Here is a 22,542-nt window from a genome sequence, read left to right as displayed (position 1 = left end):
TTTTTAATGTAGAAATGAAAGTGATTAGCTGTGAGGTTTGAAACTATTTATTGTATCAAAATTTTAAAAATGTGCGCCTTGATAACTTGATTGTCATTAAACCAGTAATTCTCTGGTCATTTAGCATTACTAAGCAAATTATACTAAATTAGTTCAACAAGTTTCGTATTATATACTTTCATTGACTAGAATTCATGTCCATGTGTGAATATATTAATATGAAATGATTATAGCACTTACTCTGAGACATTAATGATCTTAATTATAGCTATGGTAAAGCTGAGATCTCTGTGGCCCATCTGCCCACAGGGCCACTATAAAAAGAAATGCATGCAAACACCCTTGGAAAGCATAGGTAGTTCCAGCCAGATGGAGATTACGAAATGGTTTACACAGCAAGACACAGAAACTTTCACTAAGTTTTCTCTCCACAGTCTTAATCATCTGAAAAGTTGTTTTTTCAGAATCTCTCTTCTTTGGCTTCTCCCCAAATTGTAACACCCACATTATTAGAAATCTTGTTTACTGGTCCTCAGTTCATACTGTGCATAGTACCACCTTCTGAAACCACAGGCTCCCTGCCCTTGACCTATTCCCATTCTTGTCTACAGAATGGGAGGGATTATGTGTTTCCCTGTCAGAATGCTTTTCTTCTAGCAGATAATTTTCCTCAACTTCTTTTAAATCGATTCTTTGTATGGCTGTTGAATAATGTATAATGACTAAATGTCAACATTTGATAAGACCAATAAAATTGCACAGTCAATTATATATGCAGTTTTGTTTTCCCTAATGCAGATTTTGATTTTTTAAATTAATTTCTTAATGAAAGATTTATTTATTTATCTGAGATGGAGAGAGAAAGAAAGAGATCACAAGCAGGGGGGAGGAGTAGAGGGAGAAGCAGGCTCCCAGAAAGCCTGATGTGGGGATCAATCCTAGGACCATGGGATAATGACCTGAGCTGAGGACAGACGCTTTACCCCTGAGCCACCCAGGCGCCCCTCTAATACAGATTTTTAGATGGTCAAATGAGGCAAGAGCTTTGTCTGAATTTACTGACCAACAATTTTAGTCCCTGTCTCTTTTCCATGCTAAAATAGAAGGAATAAAATTGCTTTTTATGAGATACATGTGATGTAAAATAGAAACCCTGTGCTTTACATGTGATTCATGCTTTAGGTCTGTCATTGCAAACAAAATATTACCTTTTTTTTTTCAATAAAAATTTAATCAGCTTTTGTTCAGAAGTAAATTTTGAGGAGGGATGGAAATCATACATGTTTAAAGATTTTATTTATTTGAGAGAGAGTTGGAGAGAGAGAGGGTAGGGGAGCAGGGTGTGGCAGAGAAAGAGGGAGAAGAAGCTTCCCCTCTAAGCAGGGAGTCCTCAACTCAGATCTTGATCCCTGGACCCTGGGAGCATAACCTGAGGAGAAGGCAGGCTTTTAACTAACTAAGCTACCCAGTTGCTCCAGAAATGATATGTATTTTTAAGATTACTAGTTATCGATGTGTTACTACTAGCAACTTTAGCTTCTGGTGCTTTTTTAAATCATTCAGTATTTCATAAGTTTCTGAGTCCCCTGCTCTAGGTAATTATGATAAAAGTTTTGACATTAAGATCAGCTAAATGGAGCACTGGGTGTGGTGCATAAACAATGAATTTTGGAACACTGAAGAGAAATAAAAAAAAGATCAGCTAAACATGTTGGGGAAGTTATAACTGTGAAGAAGTAACAAAACTATGTGGAATGCATTTGTAAGCCAGATAAAATAATAAAGATATTTCTTAACTTTTTGCATAAAATGTAATTTCCCTCCATTTGTTAAGATGATTTAAAGCAAGTTCATTTAAAAAAGATGGATAAACCCTAAAATTGTGGAATTTCTGCACCTCACTGTAGACCTATAGTGAAGTTGTCTTGGAAAATTTTTTTGTAGTTGTAGTCTTAGCATGGGTGAGGGTTTTATTGTAATGTGAGAGAATGACAAAGATGTAATCCTGTTTTTATAAATAAAAATATTTTATTTATTTATCTACCTGAGCAGGGAGGGGGTGGTGGGTGAGTGGTGAGTAGGGGTTGGGAAGGGGGAAGCCGAGGGGGATAAGCAGACTCCACACTGAGTGTGAGGCCCAATCGGGCTCAGTCCGGGCTGGATCCTGGGCTTGACCCTAGGACCCTGAGTTCATGACCTGAGCCCAAATGAAGAGTTGGAGGCATAACCAATTGAGCCATCTGGGTACATCAAGATGTAAATTTTGAACTGTAAACTGTTCACTCTGAGCAACGGCCAGGGACTATAAAAACACGTCTATTGGGGGCTCGTGGAGAGAGATTGCTTCTTAGAGGGACATAGGAAAACACAGTATTATTGGAGAGGGGTTTCCCTCCTACAGCGAGGAGCTGGACTCCAGAGAAAGAAGACATTTAGAGAGGTAGATTGAAATTTGCATTCCACCCTGAATAGTGGGTATCATTTTCATTATTTGTTATGCAAGTGATGTACTTTTATTGTAAAAAGTGTGTATTTAAGCAAAAAAAATAAAAATGGTATGACAAAAATTCCACCAGCCACATATTTCCATTGTTATCAGGTATATATAACTTCCATACATTTATATATGTAATTGTGTATAGTTTTATGCAAGTAGATAAGTAAATATTCTTTTTTTTTTAAAGCACTTTTTTTTTAAAGATTTTATTTATTTATTTGACAGAGAGAGATGACAAGTAGGCAGAGAGGCAGGCAGAGAGAGAGAGGAGGAAGCAGGCTCCCCGCTGAGCAGAGAGCCCGATGCGGGACTCCCAGGACCCTGAGATCATGACCTGAGCCGAAGGCAGCAGCTTAACCCACTGAGCCACCCAGGCTTCCGATAAGTAAATATTCTTGTTGAAAACTGGACATATACTCCAAAAATAGTTAAAAGCTGAGGCTTTCTATCAAATAATATACTTTCTATATTGATATAATTATTCCAACACTGCTACCTAATATGGCATTACATGAATATGCAACAGTTAGTGTGTCTAATACCATGATACTAAGCATGTAACTTCTCAAATTTTTTCATTATTTTAAGTAATTTCTTACTGATATCAGCATGGTATTGGGATACATGTCTGGTTAATTCCTTAAAATGAATCTCAGAAGTGGAATTGCTAATTTCAAATATATAATATCAAATTGGTTTCCAGAGAAATGATACTATTGTATAGTCTAGTAGTTATATGAATAAAATATGAATATGAATATACTCTAGTAATTATATGAATATCTTCCTCCACACACCCCTTTATAAAACATGTATATTTGTTATCATATTATATTATCCATTCTTAATATTTTTATTGGCTATATAACATAACTGTTGATTTAATTTTTATTTTTAGAATAATAAACGAAAATCTTATTAACTATGTATATCTATGCTTTAGTAAAACTGCCTCAAAATGTTCTCAATTCATTTTTGGGTAATCCAGTTAGTCTTTTTTCACCAAAGTTAAGAATAAATCATAACTTTTTAACTTCTCATTTGCTTTGTAAACATTTAAAAATCAATTTGTACAAAGTTTAATGATTGTATTTAATTAAAAATCTATTAACTTCATCTTACTCAGAACTTGTTCCATATTCAAAAATCAATATTTTATTCTTTTATATTTATTATTTTATTTTGCTGTACAAATGAATAAATTATGTGGGATACCTTTTGTACCAATGAGTGAAGGAAGGAAATGAGTTTACATTTATTTTTGAATGGTTAATTCTTTGTAGCAATGCAATGTTCATATAAAAATTTTTTAATTTTTTATTATCCCATATTTTCTCCTTATTAACATGTTATCTATGCATTCTGCTATTATTCTTTATGTTATGTCATAATTACAATATGAATCTACATAGGTTAATTTTTCAGTGTTTTTGAGGAATTATTGACAAATAAAATTGTGATATACATAGAGTGTACAAAGTGATGATTTGGTATATGTATAATTGTGAAAGGATTTCCTCCATTGAGTTAATTAGCACATCTATTACCTAACGTATTTACTGCGGAGAACACTTAAATTCTACTCTCAGTTTCAATTTTACAATACAGTGTTATCAACTATAGTCACCATGTTATACATTACTTTCTCAAAACTTATTTATCATTTTTTTTTTTCATGTTTCATATTTATTTATTTATTTATTTTTTAAAATGGAGATATGGGGGCTCCTGGGTGGCTCAGTGGGTTAATCCTCTGCCTTTGGCTCAGGTCATGATCTCAGAGTCCTGGAATTGAGCCCCACATTGGGCTCTCTGCTCAGCGGGGAGCCTGCTTCCCTCTCTCTCTCTGCTTACTTGTGATCTCCCTCTCTGTCAAATAAATAAATAAAAATGTTTAAAAGAATGGAGGTATAATTGACATATAATGTTATATAAGCTTCAGGTGTGTTATTTGATATATTTATATATTGCAACATGACTATCGCCATAGTATCAGGCAACACCTTTATTGTGTCACATAATTATCTTTTTTGGTATGTGTGATGAAAATCATTAAGATCTAAACTTTTACTAACTTTAGAGTTTATAACACAATACTGTTAACTATAATCATGTTGTGAATTAGAGCTCCAGAACTTATTTATCTACTAGTTGCAAGTCTTTACCCTTAAACAACTTCTCCCCAATTCCTCCACCCATCAGCCCCTGGTAACTTTCTGTTTTCATTGGTTCACCTTTTAAAAGTCTGCATATGAATGATATGATACAGTATATGTCTTTCTCTGTCTGACTTATCTCACTTTGGCATGATGCCCTGAAGCTCCATCCATGTTGTCACAAATGGCAGAATTTCCTTCTTTGTCATGGTTGAATCGTGTGTGTGTGTGTGTGTGTGTGTGTTTGTCCATTCATCTGTTAATAGACACTTAGGTTTTTTCCACATCCTAGCTATTATGAATAATCCTGCAATTCACATGATGTCAAATTTAAAAATTCACTGCCAAACTTATGTCAAAGAACTTATACTCTATCTTTTCTTAAGAGTTTCATGGTTTCAGGTCCATGTTCAAGTTGTTAATCTGTTTTGAGGTGATTTTTATGTATGGTATAAGGTAGGGATCAAGTTTTCATTCTTTTACATGTGGATATCCAGTTTCCAACACCATTTATTTGAGACACTGTCATTTCCCTATTGTATATTTTTGGCTCCTTTGTAAAAAATTAATCAACCATAAATAAATGGCTTATTTCTGGGCTCCCTATTCTGCTCCATTGATCTGTTTGTCTCTTTGTATTCCAATACATACTGTTTTCATTGCTCTCTTTCTATATATAATATTATATGTATGTAAATATATATAGATATATAAATATAAAATATTTATAAATAAATATAAGTATTTATTTATATATATAAATATAAAATAAATATAAAAATATATATAAATATATATTTACATACATATAATATGTATAATTTTATTTATTTTATATATTTATAAAATTTTTATATTTATATATTATATATTTTTATATATTTTAAAATATTACATATATGTATAAATATATTACATATATTTTTATATATAAAACATTATATTTATATAGTATATTTATATATTATAAATTATATAATATAAATTATATAAATATATATTTATATATAAATATTATATCTATTTGATTGCTGTATAATAGAGTTAAAATCAGAAGTGTGATAACTCCAGGTTTGCACTTCTTTCTTAAGATTACTTTGGCTATATGGGATCTTTTTGGTTTCTTACAAACTTTGATTGTTTTACTATTTCTGTGAAAAATGCCATTGGAATTTTTAAAGGGATTTCATTGAACATGCAAATACCTTTGGATAATATGGACATTTTAACAATATTAATTCTTACAGTTCATGAACATGGAATATTTTTCCATTTACTTATATCTTCAATTTCTTTCATCAATGTCATCGTTTTCACTGTACAGATCTTCCTTGTTCTTGCTTAAATTTATTTCTAAGTATTTTATTCTTTTTGCTGCAATTAAAAAAGGGATCATTTTCTTAATTTCTCTAATAGTTTATTGTTAATAGATGGAAACACAGCTGATTTTGCATATAGGTTTTGTATCCTGCAATTTTGCTGAATTCATTTGTTAGTTTTAACAGATTCTTTTGTGGAGTTTTTAGGATTTTCCAGATGTTATATATTGTTTTCTGCAGAGACTTTGCTTTTTTTCTTTCTGATTTGGATGTCTTTTTTTTCTTTTTCTTGCCTAATTGCTCTGGCCTAGGATTTCTAGTACTCTGTTGAATAAAAGTGGTCAGAGTAGGCATCCTTGTCTTGTTCCTGATCTTAGGAGAAAATCTTTCAGCTTTTCACCATTGAGTCTGATCTTAATTGAATGCTTGTCATATATGCCCTGTATTATGTTGAAGTATATTTCAACTATACCTGATTTGTTGAGAGTACTTAGGTTTTTGGTTTTGTAGTCTCTGCGCATTATTATAGGTCAGTGAATGCTTTGAAGTCCACAGTGTTTCTTCCAAGTCCTCTTTTGATGTCTTGGTTTCCCTGCAGCAGCCCTCCATTAGGCAAAACCTGGATTCTCAACCTCCTGTTCACACCCTGTAGTTGCTATCGCTGTTTTTTCAGTTTGAAAATTCTTATTGATAATTTCTGTTAAGATTACCTAACTTCTTTTTAACATGTTCTTTATACCACATATTAAATCTTTATTTTTTCCACATCATAGTCTTAGGTGTCAAAAACACAGTTTTCAATGATATTCTTAATGCAAATGTCCAGAAAGGAGAAACACCTGCCTTCATTTTATTTTGCTTTCTAGCTTGAAATTTTGTATTGATTGTCGAATGTTATTATTTTTCATGATCATTATAATCTATTTAAATTATATTTTCTCTACTAATATTTCTGTACATATTCTATTAAGCCTTAGATTTCATGTCATATATTTTCTTGTAGAAATATTTATTTCCATTTTTAATTAATAAAACCTTATTTCATACATCAAATGTGTTTAAAAATATATATTAAATTTCTTTGTGTGTGCACATCTTAATCCTGCTTCTAAAATGTCTCATTTAATATAGAACCATTTTGGAAATATAGCACTTCTCTATTTGGTGAATTGATTAGCTCAAGTCTTCTTAAAAATCTGTAACTTTTAGACTGCATGTTTTCTCTCATTAATACCTTCTGATATATCCAACATGGATGTGAAGCTTGAAACGATCAATAAAGACACAGCAGGGAAACAGTTCTGCCAGAAAAGCTTTGATGGGTATTTTTTCAAAGAAGCACATCTCTCTTCTCTGATAATTCTCCGTTTTAAAAAAGAAGACAGAAATTTCTCCCAAGGCAATATTGTTTTTGAATCTTAACCACAACCTCACTAGTAATCAGTATGTTGTTCTAGAATATATTGTGACTCTCTCTTCTCAAATAAGATATATGTTAGCCTCTGATTAGATAAAGCAAGGTAAGTGTAGCAGTAAGATAAAACAGGATAAATAAAACACAATGTAAGATACACTTTCTTTTATTTTTCTCCCAAATGTGAACTTAATTAAGAATAAAGCATAGATGAGTCAGAGTTCTGTGTTCATTTTAGAAAATAATTTAAAAATTTATGTAAGATATTTTGAATATTTAAAAGGTGGCTGAAGATAGAATAAGGAATCCTAAATTGAAGATTCAATAATTTAAATTTGATATCTATGTTTAAAATTAAATTTAAACTGATATTAGAGTGTAATAAGGGCCATTCCATCAGGCTATAACTGATCATAATCTTTTCCCTAGTGGATAATGTTAAAGACACAGGAAAATGGGGAGATGGGGAGCATACCATGAGGAAGAAAGGCTTCAATCTAAATTATAGATTTTGTGCTTGAATGAAGCAAATCTGTATGGTGATCACTTATGAAAAGAAAGGTATTTGCCATTTCTCAAGGAGAAACAAGAGACAGAACTTTTGGGTATCTTAGACTATCATATTTAGACATTGGAACCTCAGAGGAGAAAAGTGAGATCAGTGTTAAGAAATGTAGAAGGAGAAATATCTTTGAGTACTCCTGGAAACCTTTCTTCTTAAATGAACAAGAAAATCTCAATAGAGCCTAAGATGATGATAGCCCCTTAAAAGAACCTTTGGCCACAGTATTGCCTGTATTCCCTTCTGCCAGATGAGCCAGGACAGGACATGGCCCACACAGGCTGCTCATGACCACATGCCAGCCTCCTGCCAGGACCTTCCCTACATGGCCCTTCTCCAAGCTGTTAAGACTTAGGAAGATACAAATATCTTCTCCCATTCCGTGGGTTGCCTCTTTGTTTTCTTGACTGTTTCCTTTGTTGTGCAGAAGCTTTTGATTTTGATGAAGTCCCAAAAGTTTATTTTTGTTTTTGTTTCCTTTGCCTTTGGAGACATATCTTGAAGGAAGTTGCTGTGGCTGATATCAAAGAGATTACTGCTTATGTTCTCCTCTAGGATTCTGATGGATTCCTGTCTCACGTTGAGGTCTTTTATCCATTTTGAGTTTATCTTTGTATATCGTGTAAGAGAATGGTCGAGTTTCATTCTTCTACATATAGTTGTCCAGTTTTCCCAGCACCATTTATTGAAGAGACTCTCTTTTTTCCACTGTATATTTTTTCCTGTTTTGTCGAAGATTAATAGACCATAGAGTTGAGGGTCCATATCTGGGCTCTCTACTCTGTTCCACTGGTCTATGTGTCTGTTTTTATGCCAGTACCATGCTGTCTTGGTGATTACAGCTTTGTAGTAAAGCTTGAAATCAGGTAGCATGATGCCCCCAGTTTTATTTTTGTTTTTCAACTTTTCCTTAGTGGTTCGGGGTCTTTTCTGATTCCATACAAATTTTTGGATTATTTGCTGCAGCTCTTTGAAGAATACTGGTGGAATTTTGATTGGAATGGCATTAAAAGTATAGATTGCTCTAGGCAGTATAGACATTTTAACAATGTTTATTCTTCCAATCCAGGAGCATGGAATGGTCTTCCATCTTTTTGTGTCTTCTTTAATTTCTTTCATGAGTGTTCTGTAGAGACAAAAGGTTGATATCCAGGATCTATAAAGAACACCTCAAACTCAACACACACAATCATACCAAAAAATGGGCAGAAGATATGAACAGACACTTCTCCAAAGAAGACATACAAATGGCTATCAGACACATGAAAAAATGTTCATCATCACTAGCTCTGAGGGAGATTCAAATTAAAACCACATTGAGATATCACCTTACACCAGTTAGACTGGCCAAAATTAGCAAGACAGGAAACAACATGTGTTGGAGGGGATGTGGAGAAAGGGGAACCCTCTTACACTGTTGATGGGAATGCAAGTTGGTGCAGCCTCTTTGGAGAACAGTGTGGAGATTCCTCAAGAAATTAAAAATAGAACTTCCCTATGACCCTGCAATTGCACTCCTGGGTATTTACCCCAAAGATACTGATGTCGTGAAAAGGAGGGCCATCTGTACCCCAATGTTTATAGCAGCATGGCCACGGTCACCAAACTGTGGAAAGAACCAAGATGCCCTTCAACAGACAAATGGATAAGGAAGATGTGATCCATATACACGATAGAGTATTATGCCTCCATCAGAAAGGACGAATCCCCAGCTTTTGTAACAACATGGATGGGACTGGAAGAGATTATGCTGAGTGAAATAAGTAAAGCAGAGAAAGTCAATTATCATATGGTTTCACTTATTTGTGGAGCATAACAAATAGCATGGAGGACATGGGGAGTTAGAGAGGAGAAGGGAGTTGGGGTAAATTGGAAGGGGAGGTGAACCATGAGAGACTATGGACTCTGAGAAACAATCTGAGGGCTTTGAAGGGGCGGGGGGTGGGAGGTTGGGGTACCAGGTGGTGGGTATTATAGAGGGCACGGATTGCATGGAGCACTGGGTGTGGTGCAAAAATAATGAATACTGTTATGCAGAAAATAAATAATAAATTATAAAAAAGATACATGCAAAAAAAAAAAAAACTTAGGAAAATACTGTAGTTACTCACTTTTAGATGGTAAGAAGTCAAAAAAGACCTGTCCATTGTGAAATGAGTGAAAGCACACCCTTTGAATTCTTCTTGACATTTTTTTGAAGTTCCTTTAGCATATTGAGACTGTCTATTTCTATCAATTTGTATGAGCAGCTGTAACTTACAATTCAAATAATTAAAATATGTGAGCCATGAATCACTATTGCTTTCATTTATCTATCTTTTCTCAGACTATAACTGCAGGGTATATAGGCAAAAGCTAACAAAATAGATTGCAACGAACCACTTGAAATAGTAAATTTGGGGGCTACCATGCAAAGACTCCTACAACTGATTATTTAGCAACATGGTCAACAATAAAATTCTAGGCAAATAGGTTGAATGTCCTAGGGAGATTAATATCATTGTTATAGCTTTTGTGTTGCCTGTAGTATGTATAAAAAAGGCAATTTTAGAGAATTCTGCTAAAGCAAAAGTTTATTAAATTATTGGTATAAACCTTTATAATTATATTTGCCTAGGATCCTCACTGTCTTTTGGTCATTTTAAATGAACATTATGTGCTATAAAAACTTGAAATTGCTTGGACAATTGCAGTGACTTAAAAAGAAACCAATACACACAGTGCTGAATTTTACCCAATAGAAAAATAATTTTTTAATACTTAATTGTACACAAAACACAAAACAGGCAGAGGAAAAAAGCATGGATTACCTCAGCTGATCTTGTTTCATTTTGTTTTGTTTTTCCACAGGATAGAAAAATAACTTCACTGTAGGTCTTCCATCTGTCTGAATAGTAAAAACCCACCACCTGGCATCTTTTTGAGATCATTACTCTCTCAGTAAATGTCACAATTTTCATTTTGAAACTCCTTTCAGCTATCTGTTTTTCAGCCACAAATAATAAACTACCTGATACTATGATCAAAATGAACTCCTTATTTATGTGATACTGACTGGGTAAAGCTGCCAAGAAACAATCATGGTGGATTGCTCGATTTTCACTATATTGTTATCTAAGTGACACAAAAAAGCTGAAGGGTGTTCTAAAATAGAGAATTAGTAACATTTGCCTTGTAGTCATGTTTCAGATAAATTGGTAACCAGTCTGCTGAAACCATGGAAGCTATTGTTGTTAATGCTACCAATCTAAATACTGCACTATTGCTTCTACTATAAGCTCATCACAGCAAACTGAAGAAATGATTGACCCTAAAGTTAATCCATAGGTTTGTCTATCAGGTATGTGTATGTTACCAAGACACCTAAATTTTTTTAGCACTGGTTTTCTCACATATAAGGTGGGTATATTCATTGTACTCGCTACCTTTCTCATTCTGTGAACTTGTTTTAGAAATTAAATGAAATTACAGAAGTTCTAACTCTGGGGACAAATCAGAGAAATCTACTAAATACTGAAATTGGTAGAATTTATTTTCTAGAACTTGGATTGAATCAATGATTTATTATCTCATGAAGTAACATTGGTATGTACCTGGGTTGGTAGATCTATGCAGATACTTCTTTTTAATGTTTTAATTTTTCATTTAAATTCTAGTTAGTTAACATATGGTGTAATTGTTTCAAGAGTAGAATTTAGTGACTCATCACTTACATACAACAACCAGGTGCTAATTACAAGTGCTCTCCTTAATGCCCATCACTCATTTAACCCATCTCCCTTTCCACCACCCCTCCAGCAAACCCTCAGTTTGTTCTCATAGTTAAGAGTCTCTTTTATGGTTTGCCTTTCTCTCTTTCTTTTTTTCTCCCTGTTATGCAGAAAATAAATATGCTTAAGAAATATAAATAAATATAAATAAATATGTTTAAGAAACAAAACAAATCTGTCTTGTTTCTTAAATTCCACATATAGGTGAAATTATATGGTATTTTCTTTCTCTGATTTATTTCACTCAGCATAATACTCCCTAGGTCCATCCATGTCATTGCAAATGGCAACATTTCATTCTTTTTGATGGCTGAGTAATATTCCATTATATGTATATGCCACTTCTTATTTTTTCTTAAACACTTTACTTATTTATTCTTGAGAAACCAAGCGAGTGAGGCAGAGAGAGTACAAGCTAGGGGAAGAGGTAGAGGCAGAAGCAGACTCCCCACTCAACAGGGGGCCTGATGCAGGACTGTATCTCAGAACCCTGAGATCATGACCTCAGCCAAAGTCAGATGCTTAACGAACTGAGACATCCAGATGTCCCTAAACCACCTCTTCTTTATTTACTTATCAGTTGATGGACATTTGGGCTCTTTGCATAATTTGACTATTGTTTATAGTGATGCTATGAACATCAGAGTGCTTGTGTCCCTTTAAATCAGTATTTTTATTTTCTTTGGGCAAATACCTAGTAGTGCAATTGCTGAATCATCCAGTAGTTCTTTTTACCTTTTTGAGGAACCTCCATACTATTTTCAAGAGTGACTGTACCAGTTTGCATTTCCATCAACAGTGTAAGAGGGTTTCCCTTTCTCTTCATCGTCACCAACACCTGTTGTGTTGTTAACTTTAGCCATTCTGACTGGTGTGGAAGTGACAGCTCATCATAGTTTTGTCTGGTTAAGAAATGGGCAGAAGACATGAATAGACATTTCTCTAAAGAAGACGTACAGACGACTAATAGACACATGAAAAAATACTCAACATCACCCATCATCAGGGAAATACAAATCAAAATTATGCAAGTACTTTGAAATGTTCAAAAACAGCTCTGCTCAAGCTTAAATGTATTTGGTCCTCTAGTCTTCATAAGTACCCATTCATTCTGTAATACGGACTATGAACATCACCACCAATGACACCTGGCCTTTCCGAGGCCTAAAGTAGATTATCAAATAGGACATTTAAAAATTATTTAGCATTAAATGATAGTTTTTTTTTTCTTTTTGTCCTGTTTTCTCCTTCATTTATTTTCTGCACTTCACTCTTAGCCACAAATAATTCAACTCCACTAGTTGTTTTTATTCCACAGAGCTAATCACCAGGAGTTAAACCATGATGACTCAATCAGACCTTTCTCTCTCTCTCTCTTTTTAAAAAATTTTATTTCATTATTTGTCACAGAGAGAGAAAGAGTGACAGAGAGTGAGAGCACAAGCAGTGGGGAGCGTCAGGCAGAAGGAAAAACAGGCTCCCTACTGAGCAAGGACACTAACGCAGGGCTTGATCTCAGTTCCCTGGGATCATGACCTGAGCTGAAGGCAGATACTTAACTGACTGAACCCCCAGGTGCCCCCTCAATCAGAGCTTTTTAAGCCTATTGTGTTAGCTGGGTTATCCCAAATAAAATAAACAAGGTTCAGTGGTGTAGAGGAGGGAGATCCATTGGATAGGAAGAACATGGAGCATCCATCCTAAATGATTCAGAAAAGAGTTGATCATCAAGTTATGGCAAAGGGCAAGACCTAGGGAAATAAAAGAGCACACAAAATAAACAAACGAAACAAACACATTCTTTCTTTGCTAATTCTTTTTTAAAAAATATATTTATTTATTTGAGAGCGAGAGAGAATGGGAGGGGGTCAGAGGGAAAAGCAGACTCCCCGCTGAGCATGGAGCCCAATGTGGGACTTGATTTTGGGACTCCAGGATCATGACCTGAGTCAGAGGCATATGCCTAATCTGAGCCACCCAGGTGCTCTTCTGTTAATTCTTTATGTTCAGAATCCTTACAGGTACTCCAAAGAAAGAACATTGGGTTAGTGCAGAATTAAAAACAAATAGACAACAAAGTAATGTACGTTTAAAGAGAAAAAATAGACAAGATGAGGGTTGACATTAGAAACATAAGCCCTACTTTCCAGACCTCCAACATCATCCTCAAACTGGGCTGTTCCCCTTTTCTTTTCAATTCTGAAATGAAAGGCAATTATATAAGATAACATACAGGTGCCCACAAACTCAGCGTGATCAATGTTAACATTTGATCACATTTAGTTCTAAATAATTTTATAAGAAACAAAACATTAAAGATAACATTTGAAACTCTTTTCTTCTCTCAGCCAGACTCACCACATCCTTCCTCCAAGACAAACACTACTTTGAATTTGGTGTCCATCCTCATATTCCACCTTCTTATATTTTAAGTAATTTTAAGTTACATGTGTATAGTTATATGGTACATATGTATTCATACATAATAAAAACATTGCTTTTTAATTTTCATGAATGCCCTCAGACTGAAAATGGACTTTCTGCTCAATATCGTAACTAAGATACCTATGCACATCTATACATAGAGATTAGATTTATCCACTTAAACTGTATATTATTTTAGTACACAACATACTGCATTTTATTCATCCATTCCTATATCGATGGACATTTTTATTATTTTATCGCCAAGTTGTGATAAAATTCTTTGTGAATTTTATCTTTGTGCACAAGCTCCTGGAAGCTGTTTTAGGCTTTATACCTAGAGTGAAATAGCTGGATAAGGTATATAAATTTTCAAGTTCAATAGATGTCAAATTGCTCTAGAAATGGATTATATCAGTTCTAACTGCAGCATGTGCAGATAGAAATCTTAAATCCCATACTGCCAGATGATATTTCTACATGAGTTTACTTTTAGTGGACCTTTAAGGGATAAAGCTTCAGAGAAACATACTACAAAGAACTAGGTAAAGCATCCAGCATTTTGTTTGATCAGATTCTGTTCTTGGTGGGGAACTAATATGAGATTCAGTTTAGGCAAGAGTTAGCTGGGGTGTTGGGCTCCCAAGGAGAAGTGATAGCATTGAGCTGCAGTTATGCTCCTAAGTAGTTACTCAGGAGACAGGCCAAGAGCAACAGGAATAGCCAGATAATTTTACTTCCTCTCACTATGAGAGAGGAGCACCCTCTGCTTTGTTAACCTTGCTCCTTTTGGCTCAGCCAGAAGTGAGCCAATGTTTATTAAAGAATGTTGTCTAGAAATAACACGCAGAGAAGCATATAGACACAGAGAAACATAGAGACAAATGGAAGTTTTTTTTCTTAGTTATAATTTTGTTCTTTGATTTTAGAAGATTCCTCGTTGTAAAAGTTCATGAGAGACAAATCAATTGTCACTCTTATATTTTGGAATACCTCATCATTCAGCTCAATATGGAATAAACAGCAACAATATGAAAAAAAAAAACCACATCCTGCTTATTACTTTTTCTAAAACAGGAAATGTCAAGTTCAGTTACTGTAGGGAGTGCTGTGATTTGCAAAATGTTCAACATCACTGCAGATATTCTGTTTTCTGAGATGACTGTTCTTTCCTGGCCCACTCGGTGAATAAACTCTTCCAGCTTCTTCAAGGCTGTGCTCAAGCATTACCATCTGAGGGAACCCTTCCTGGGTGCATACCCTTCCATAGTCATCTTGTCTGCAGCACAGACAGAACACCTCTGTTGTGTATTGGTAACATTTGTGTCTCCATATTGGGACTGCAATATGTTTTGAAACATGTGTGTTTCAAAAGAAGGAGGATGCAGGAGTAGGTAAAGTGGAGACTCCAGATTGGACTGTCTTGGATTGAAACTGAGAGGGGGATGGGCAAAATAAGTGAAGGGAAGCAAGAGATGCAGTCTTCCAGTTATGGAATGAATAAGTCACCGGAATAGAAACCACAGCATAGGGAATAGAGCCAATGATATTGTAGAGAATTGCATGGTGACAGATGGAGCTACACTTGTAGTGAGCATAGCATGATGTATAGAGAAGTTGAATCACTATGTTGTAACCTGAAAGTAATGTAACATTGTGTGGCCAAATAAAATAAAAATGAGCTTTCTGTACCTGTTTTCCCCATCTATAAAAATGCATAATGTTGTGAAGATTAATTAATTTTAGTTCATATATGAACACTTTTGGAAGAGTGCCTGATCATGGAGAGCACAGCAGCATTAGGTATTGCTATTTTGTCCTTGAGGCAAGGACAATGTCTTCCCCTATGGATCCAAAGCACTTTGCACTATATCTGGCAAATAAATGGTTGCACAGAAAGATGTGTTCAGTTCAGTAAACACAGATGTACCTATTTTCTGAACAAACATCTATATAGCATACATTTCATTCTCATTGGCACGTGCTCCATTTTTTTTTTTTACATCAGCCTTAGAGATGCCCGTTAGCTATTCTTTGTTTTGATGGATTTCTAGCGTAACTTGTCACCTTTGTGCCAAGCCTGCCCAGTAAGTTATGAAGGGGAAGCATGATAACTTTTAACAGCAGTGTGTATCTATTGGCAGGGCATTTGGGGACAAAGGCCTTTTGAAATGTAACATTATCTCAGCTACAAGCCTGAGACACACGTTTATTTATAGATTCCACTAGAAGGTGCTGTCCTCCCTCAACATAATGGATGAGTGTGTTTGGAGAAGACTGGATTGTTTTAAAAGCCTCACATAAATTGTTATAGACACAGTCTGTGAAGTAAAAAAAAAAAAAAAAAGTACCTTTTAATTTTAAATGTTTATTTCCAAATCAGATGTTGTCTCTGACTGTACATAATTTCTCTCAGGATACAATGCTTAAATGAAAATTTTGTGTACACACAAAAATATTTTACATTGAAAGTCTTACCTTTGTTTGTCTCCCAATTAGCATAGAACAATACATGTTTGGATGACCAACAAATGGAATTGCAGTTTCTTAGAAAAATATGCCCACTTTAAACTTCAAGCTCTTTCCTCAGGCATCTGTTTTCAAATACAAAAGAACTCATGTAGATATACATCATATAGACCTATAGATCTTTTATCCAGGGTATTAAGAGTGGGGGGGATTGAATATTGTAGCCTGCAACTTACAGGCATCCTTTAAAGGCAGCCTATTGTAACTTGGGTAAATTTTGATGAACCTAAGATAATATAGAAATAGAATTTAAAGTTAACTTTACCAGTTTTACACTATGCAGAAATACCTAGATACCTGACCTTAGAGAAAACACGTTTAGACTTAAAAAAAAAAAAAAAAAAAAAGGGAAGAATAGCTCACAAAGGTGGAAAAAGTGAGTGAAATGTAAGTCAGAGTCACTGAAAACCAGGTGACAATACATGCTTGGAATGGTATTTATGCATGCATGTATGTATGTATGTATTATTTTAAAGATTCATTTTCATTTGAGAGAAAGAGAGAGAGAGAGAGACAGAGGGAGAGGGAGAGAGAAACTGGCAGACCCCTCGTGCCCAATGCAAGGCAATCTCACGACCCCGAGATCATGATTTGAGCCAAAACCAAGAGTTGGATGCTTAACTGACTGTGCCACCCAGGGGCCCCTATAATGGCATACATTTAAATTTAGATTTATGTGATTTGTGCTCACACAAAGGGCTTGTTCTGGCTTATTAGAGAAAATCAATTCAATCTATGATTCATTTTATCCATTTTTATAGCTCTGGTCTCCTGTGACATAACACAAAATGGAGTCCACATTTTCTATTTTAAAGATTAGGGGATTTAAGAGAATGCTGATTGTTTGTAAAGTAATTTCTGAACAAGTTTTATTCATAGATGACTATCTTATTTTTCTGATCAGTATCTCTCAGAAGAGATGATTTTAGAATCATTTTTAAAGAGAGTATTTTAAATTGTTAAATGACTCTAGTACTAGTCAATCAACTATATAATATTTTGACATGGTTTTTAAGCTATGTAGTTTCATGGATGCTTCAGTTCATAGCATAAATTTTTACTGGTTAGGGACACCTGAGTGGCTCAGTTGGTTAATTGTCTACCTGTTGCTCAGGTCATGATCCCAGGGTTCTGGGACTGAGTCCCAGCTTGGGCTCCCAGCTCAGCCTGGAGCCTGCTGCTCCTCCTGCTTGTGTTCTCTCTCCTTCTCTCTGACAAATAAATAAATAAAATGTTTAAAAAATAAATAAATACATGTTGTTTGGAAAAGCATTTTTTAAATTTAGTTTTATTGTTTCTGAAAAATCATTAGCCTCTTAATAATTTGTTTATTAACTTAAGAAGAGTATATTTAAAAGATTCAGAGTGCTCTCAGGATGCCTGGGTGGCTCAGTTGGTTAAGCAGCTGCTTTCAGCTTAGGTCATGATCCTGGCATCCTGGGATCGAGTCCCACATCCAGCTCCTTGCTCGGCAGGGAGCCTGCTTCTCCCTCTGCCTCTGCCTGCCATTCTGTCTGCCTGTGCTTGCTCTCTCTCCTGCTCTCTCTAATAAATAAATAAAATCTTTTTTTTTAAAAAGATTTTATTTATCTATTTGACAGACAGAGATTACAAGTAGGCAGAGAGGTAGGTAGAGAGAGAGGAGGAAGCAGGATCCCCATGGAGCAGAGAGCCCAATGCAGGGCTTGATCTCAGGACCCTGGGATCATGACCTGAGCTGAAGGCAGAAGCTTTAACCACTGAGCCACCCAGGTGCCCATAAATAAAATCTTTTAAAAAATAAAAGGATTCAGGAGGAGTCAAGATGGCGGAGAAGTAGCAAGCTGAGACTGCTTCAGCTAGCCGGAGATCAGCTAGATAGCTTATCTAAAGATTGCAAACACCTGAAAATCCATCGGCAGATCGAAGAGAAGAAGAACAGCAATTCTGGAAACAGAAAAACAACCACTTTCTGAAAGGTAAAATTTTATTTTTTATTTTATTTTTTTTTATTTATTTTTTATTTTTTATTTTTTTTAACTGTTACCTTTTTCTTTTTTAACGATTTTTTAATAGTTTATCTAATATATATATATATTTTTTTACATTTTTCTTAGGTGTTTTCTTTTTTAAAAAAAAATTCTTTTCTTTTCTTTTCTTTTTTTTTTTTTTTTTTTTTTCTTTTTTCTTTCTTCCTTTTTGAACCTCTTTTTATCCCCTTTCTCCCCACTCACGATTTTGGATCTCTTCTAATTTGGCTAAAGCATATATTCCTGGGGTTGTTGCCACCCTTTTAGTATTTTACTTGCCCCTTCATTTACTCTTATCTGGACAAAATGACAAGACGTAAAAATTCACCACAAAAAAAAGAACAAGAGGCAGTACCGAAGGCTAGGGACCTAATCAATACAGACATCGGTAATATGTCAGATCTAGAGTTCAGAATGACAATTCTCAAGGTTCTAGCCGGGCTCGAAAAAGGCATGGAAGATATTAGAGAAACCCTCTCGAGAGATATAAAAGCCCTTTCTGGAGAAATAAAAGAACTAAAATCTAACCAAGTTGAAATCAAAAAAGCTATTAATGAGGTGCAATCAAAAATGGAGGCTCTCACTGCTAGGATAAATGAGGCAGAAGAAAGAATTAGTGATATAGAAGACCAAATGACAGAGAATAAAGAAGCTGATCAAAAGAGGGACAAACAGCTACTGGACCACGAGGGGAGAATTCGAGAAATAAGTGACACCATAAGACGAAACAACATTAGAATAATTGGGATTCCAGAAGAAGAAGAAAGTGAGAGGGGAGCAGAAGGTATACTGGAGAGAATTATTGGGGAGAATTTCCCCAATATGGCAAAGGGAACGAGCATCAAAATTCAGGAGGTTCAGAGAATGCCCCTCAAAATAAATAAGAATAGGCCCACACCCCGTCACATAATAGTAAAATTTACAAGTCTCAATGACAAAGAGAAAATCCTGAAAGCAGCCCGGGAAAAGAAGTCTGTAACATACAATGGTAAAAATATTAGATTGGCAGCTGACTTATCCACAGAGACCTGGCAGGCCAGAAAGAGCTGGCATGATATTTTCAGAGCACTAAACGAGAAAAACATGCAGCCAAGAATACTATATCCAGCTAGGCTATCATTGAAAATAGAAGGAGAGATTAAAAGCTTCCAGGACAAACAACAACTGAAAGAATTTGCAAATACCAAACCAGCTCTACAGGAAATATTGAAAGGGGTCCTCTAAGCAAAGAGAGAGCCTACAAGTGGTAGATCAGAAAGGAACAGAGACCATATACAGTAACAGTCACCTTACAGGCAATACAATGGCACTAAATTCATATCTCTCAATAGTTACCCTGAATGTGAATGGGCTAAATGCCCCTGTCAAAAGACACAGGGTATCAGAATGGATAAAAAAACAAAACCCATCTATATGTTGCCTCCAAGAAACACATTTTAAGCCCGAAGACACCTCCAGATTTAAAGTGAGGGGGTGGAAAAGAATTTACCATGCTAATGGACATCAGAAGAAAGCAGGAGTGGCAATCCTTATATCAGATCAATTAGATTTTAAGCCAAAGACTGTAATAAGAGATGAGGAAGGACACTATATCATACTCAAAGGGTCTGTCCAACAAGAAGATTTAACAATTTTAAATATCTATGCCCCCAACGTGGGAGCAGCCAACTATATAAACCAATTAATAACAAAATCAAAGAAACACATAAACAACAATACAATAATAGTAGGGGACTTTAATATTCCCCTCACTGAAATGGACAGGTCATCCAAGCAAAAGATCAGCAAGGAAATAAAGGCCTTAAATGACACACTGGACCAGATGGACATCACAGATATATTCAGAATATTTCATCCCAAAGCAACAGAATACACATTCTTCTCTAGTGCACATGGAACATTCTCCAGAATAGATCACATCCTCGGTCCTAAATCAGGACTCAACCGGTATCAAAAGATTGGGATCATTCCCTGCATATTTTCAGACCACAATGCTCTAAAGCTAGAACTCAACCACAAAAGGAAGTTTGGAAAGAACCCAAATACATGGAGACTAAACAGTATCCTTCTAAAGAATGAATGGGTCAACCGGGAAATTAAAGAAGAATTGAAAAAAATCATGGAAACAAATGATAATGAAAATACAACGGTTCAAAATCTGTGGGACACAACAAAGGCAGTCCTGAGAGGAAAATATATAGCGGTACAAGCCTTTCTCAAGAAACAAGAAAGGTCTCAGGTACACAACCTAACCCTACACCTAAAGGAGCTGGAGAAAGAACAAGAAAGAAACGCTAAGCCCAGCAGGAGAAGAGAAATCATAAAGATCAGAGCAGAAATCAATGAAATAGAAACCAAAAAAACAATAGAACAAATCAACGAAACTAGGAGCTGGTTCTTTGAAAGAATTAATAAAATTGATAAACCCCTGGCCCGACTTATCAAAAAGAAAAGAGAAAGGACCCAAATAAATAAAATAATGAATGAAAGAGGAGAGATCACAACTAACACCAAGGAAATACAAACTATTATAAGAACATACTATGAGCAACTCTACGGCAATAAATTTGACAATCTGGAAGAAATGGATGCATTCCTAGAAACATATAAACTACCACAACTGAACCATGAAGAAATAGAAAGCCTGAACAGACCCATAACCAGTAAGGAGATTGAAACAGTCATTAAAAATCTCCAAACAAACAAAAGCCCAGGGCCAGACGGCTTCCCGGGGGAATTCTACCAAACATTTAAAGAAGAACTAATTCCTATTCTCCTGAAACTGTTCCAAAAAATAGAAATGGAAGGAAAACTTCCAAACTCATTTTATGAGGCCAGCATCACCTTGATCCCAAAACCAGACAAGGATCCCACCAAAAAAGAGAGCTATAGACCGATATCCTTGATGAACACAGATGCGAAAATACTCAACAAAATACTAGCCAATCGGATTCAACAGTACATTAAAAAGATTATTCACCACGACCAAGTGGGATTTATTCCAGGGCTGCAAGGTTGGTTCAACATCCGCAAATCAGTCAATGTGATACAACACATCAATAAAAGTAAGAACAAGAACCATATGATACTCTCAATAGATGCTGAAAAAGCATTTGACAAAGTACAACATCCCTTCCTGATCAAAACTCTTCAAAGTGTAGGGATAGAGGGCACATACCTCAATATCATCAAAGCCATCTATGAAAAACCCACCGCAAATATCATTCTCAATGGAGAAAAACTGAAAGCTTTTCCGCTAAGGTCAGGAACACGGCAGGGATGTCCATTATCACCACTGCTATTCAACATCGTACTAGAGGTCCTAGCCTCAGCAATCAGACAACAAAAGGAAATTAAAGGCATCCAAATCGGCAAAGAAGAAGTCAAATTATCACTCTTCGCAGATGATATGATACTCTATGTGGAAAACCCAAAAGACTCCACTCCAAAACTGCTAGAACTTATACAGGAATTCAGTAAAGTGTCAGGATATAAAATCAATGCACAGAAATCAGTTGCATTTCTCTACACCAACAGCAAGACAGAAGAAAGAGATATTAAGGAGTCAATCCCATTTACAATTGCATCCAAAACCATAAGATACCTAGGAATAAACCTAACCAAAGAGACACAGAATCTATACTCAGAAAACTATAAAGTACTCATGAAAGAAATTGAGGAAGACACAAAGAAATGGAAAAATGTTCCATGCTCCTGGATTGGAAGAATAAATATTGTGAAAATGTCTATGCTACCTAAAGCAATCTACACATTTAATGCAATTCCTATCAAAGTACCATCCATCTTTTTCAAAGAAATGGAACAAATAATTCTAAAATTTATATGGAACCAGAAAAGACCT

At 35.2% G+C, this 22,542-nt stretch overlaps 1 long non-coding RNA gene across 1 annotated transcript in view; it reads left to right on the top strand.

Annotated features, from left to right (window-relative positions):
* LOC131825970 (uncharacterized) overlaps window positions 1-10,937 on the top strand; it is a 43,183-nt gene extending 32,246 nt beyond the window's left edge. The window contains exon 3 of the long non-coding RNA XR_009351384.1: window positions 10,799-10,937. This is a non-coding gene — a long non-coding RNA (uncharacterized LOC131825970). The remainder of the gene's footprint in view (window positions 1-10,798) is intronic.
* Window positions 10,938-22,542: the final 11,605 nt, after the last annotated feature.

The sequence above is a fragment of the Mustela lutreola genome, chromosome 2 (genome assembly GCF_030435805.1).
Source record: "Mustela lutreola isolate mMusLut2 chromosome 2, mMusLut2.pri, whole genome shotgun sequence".
Classification (NCBI taxonomy): domain Eukaryota; kingdom Metazoa; phylum Chordata; class Mammalia; order Carnivora; family Mustelidae; genus Mustela; species Mustela lutreola.
The sequence above is the reverse complement of the archived record's forward strand: the minus strand, read 5'-3'. Positions and strand labels throughout refer to the sequence as shown.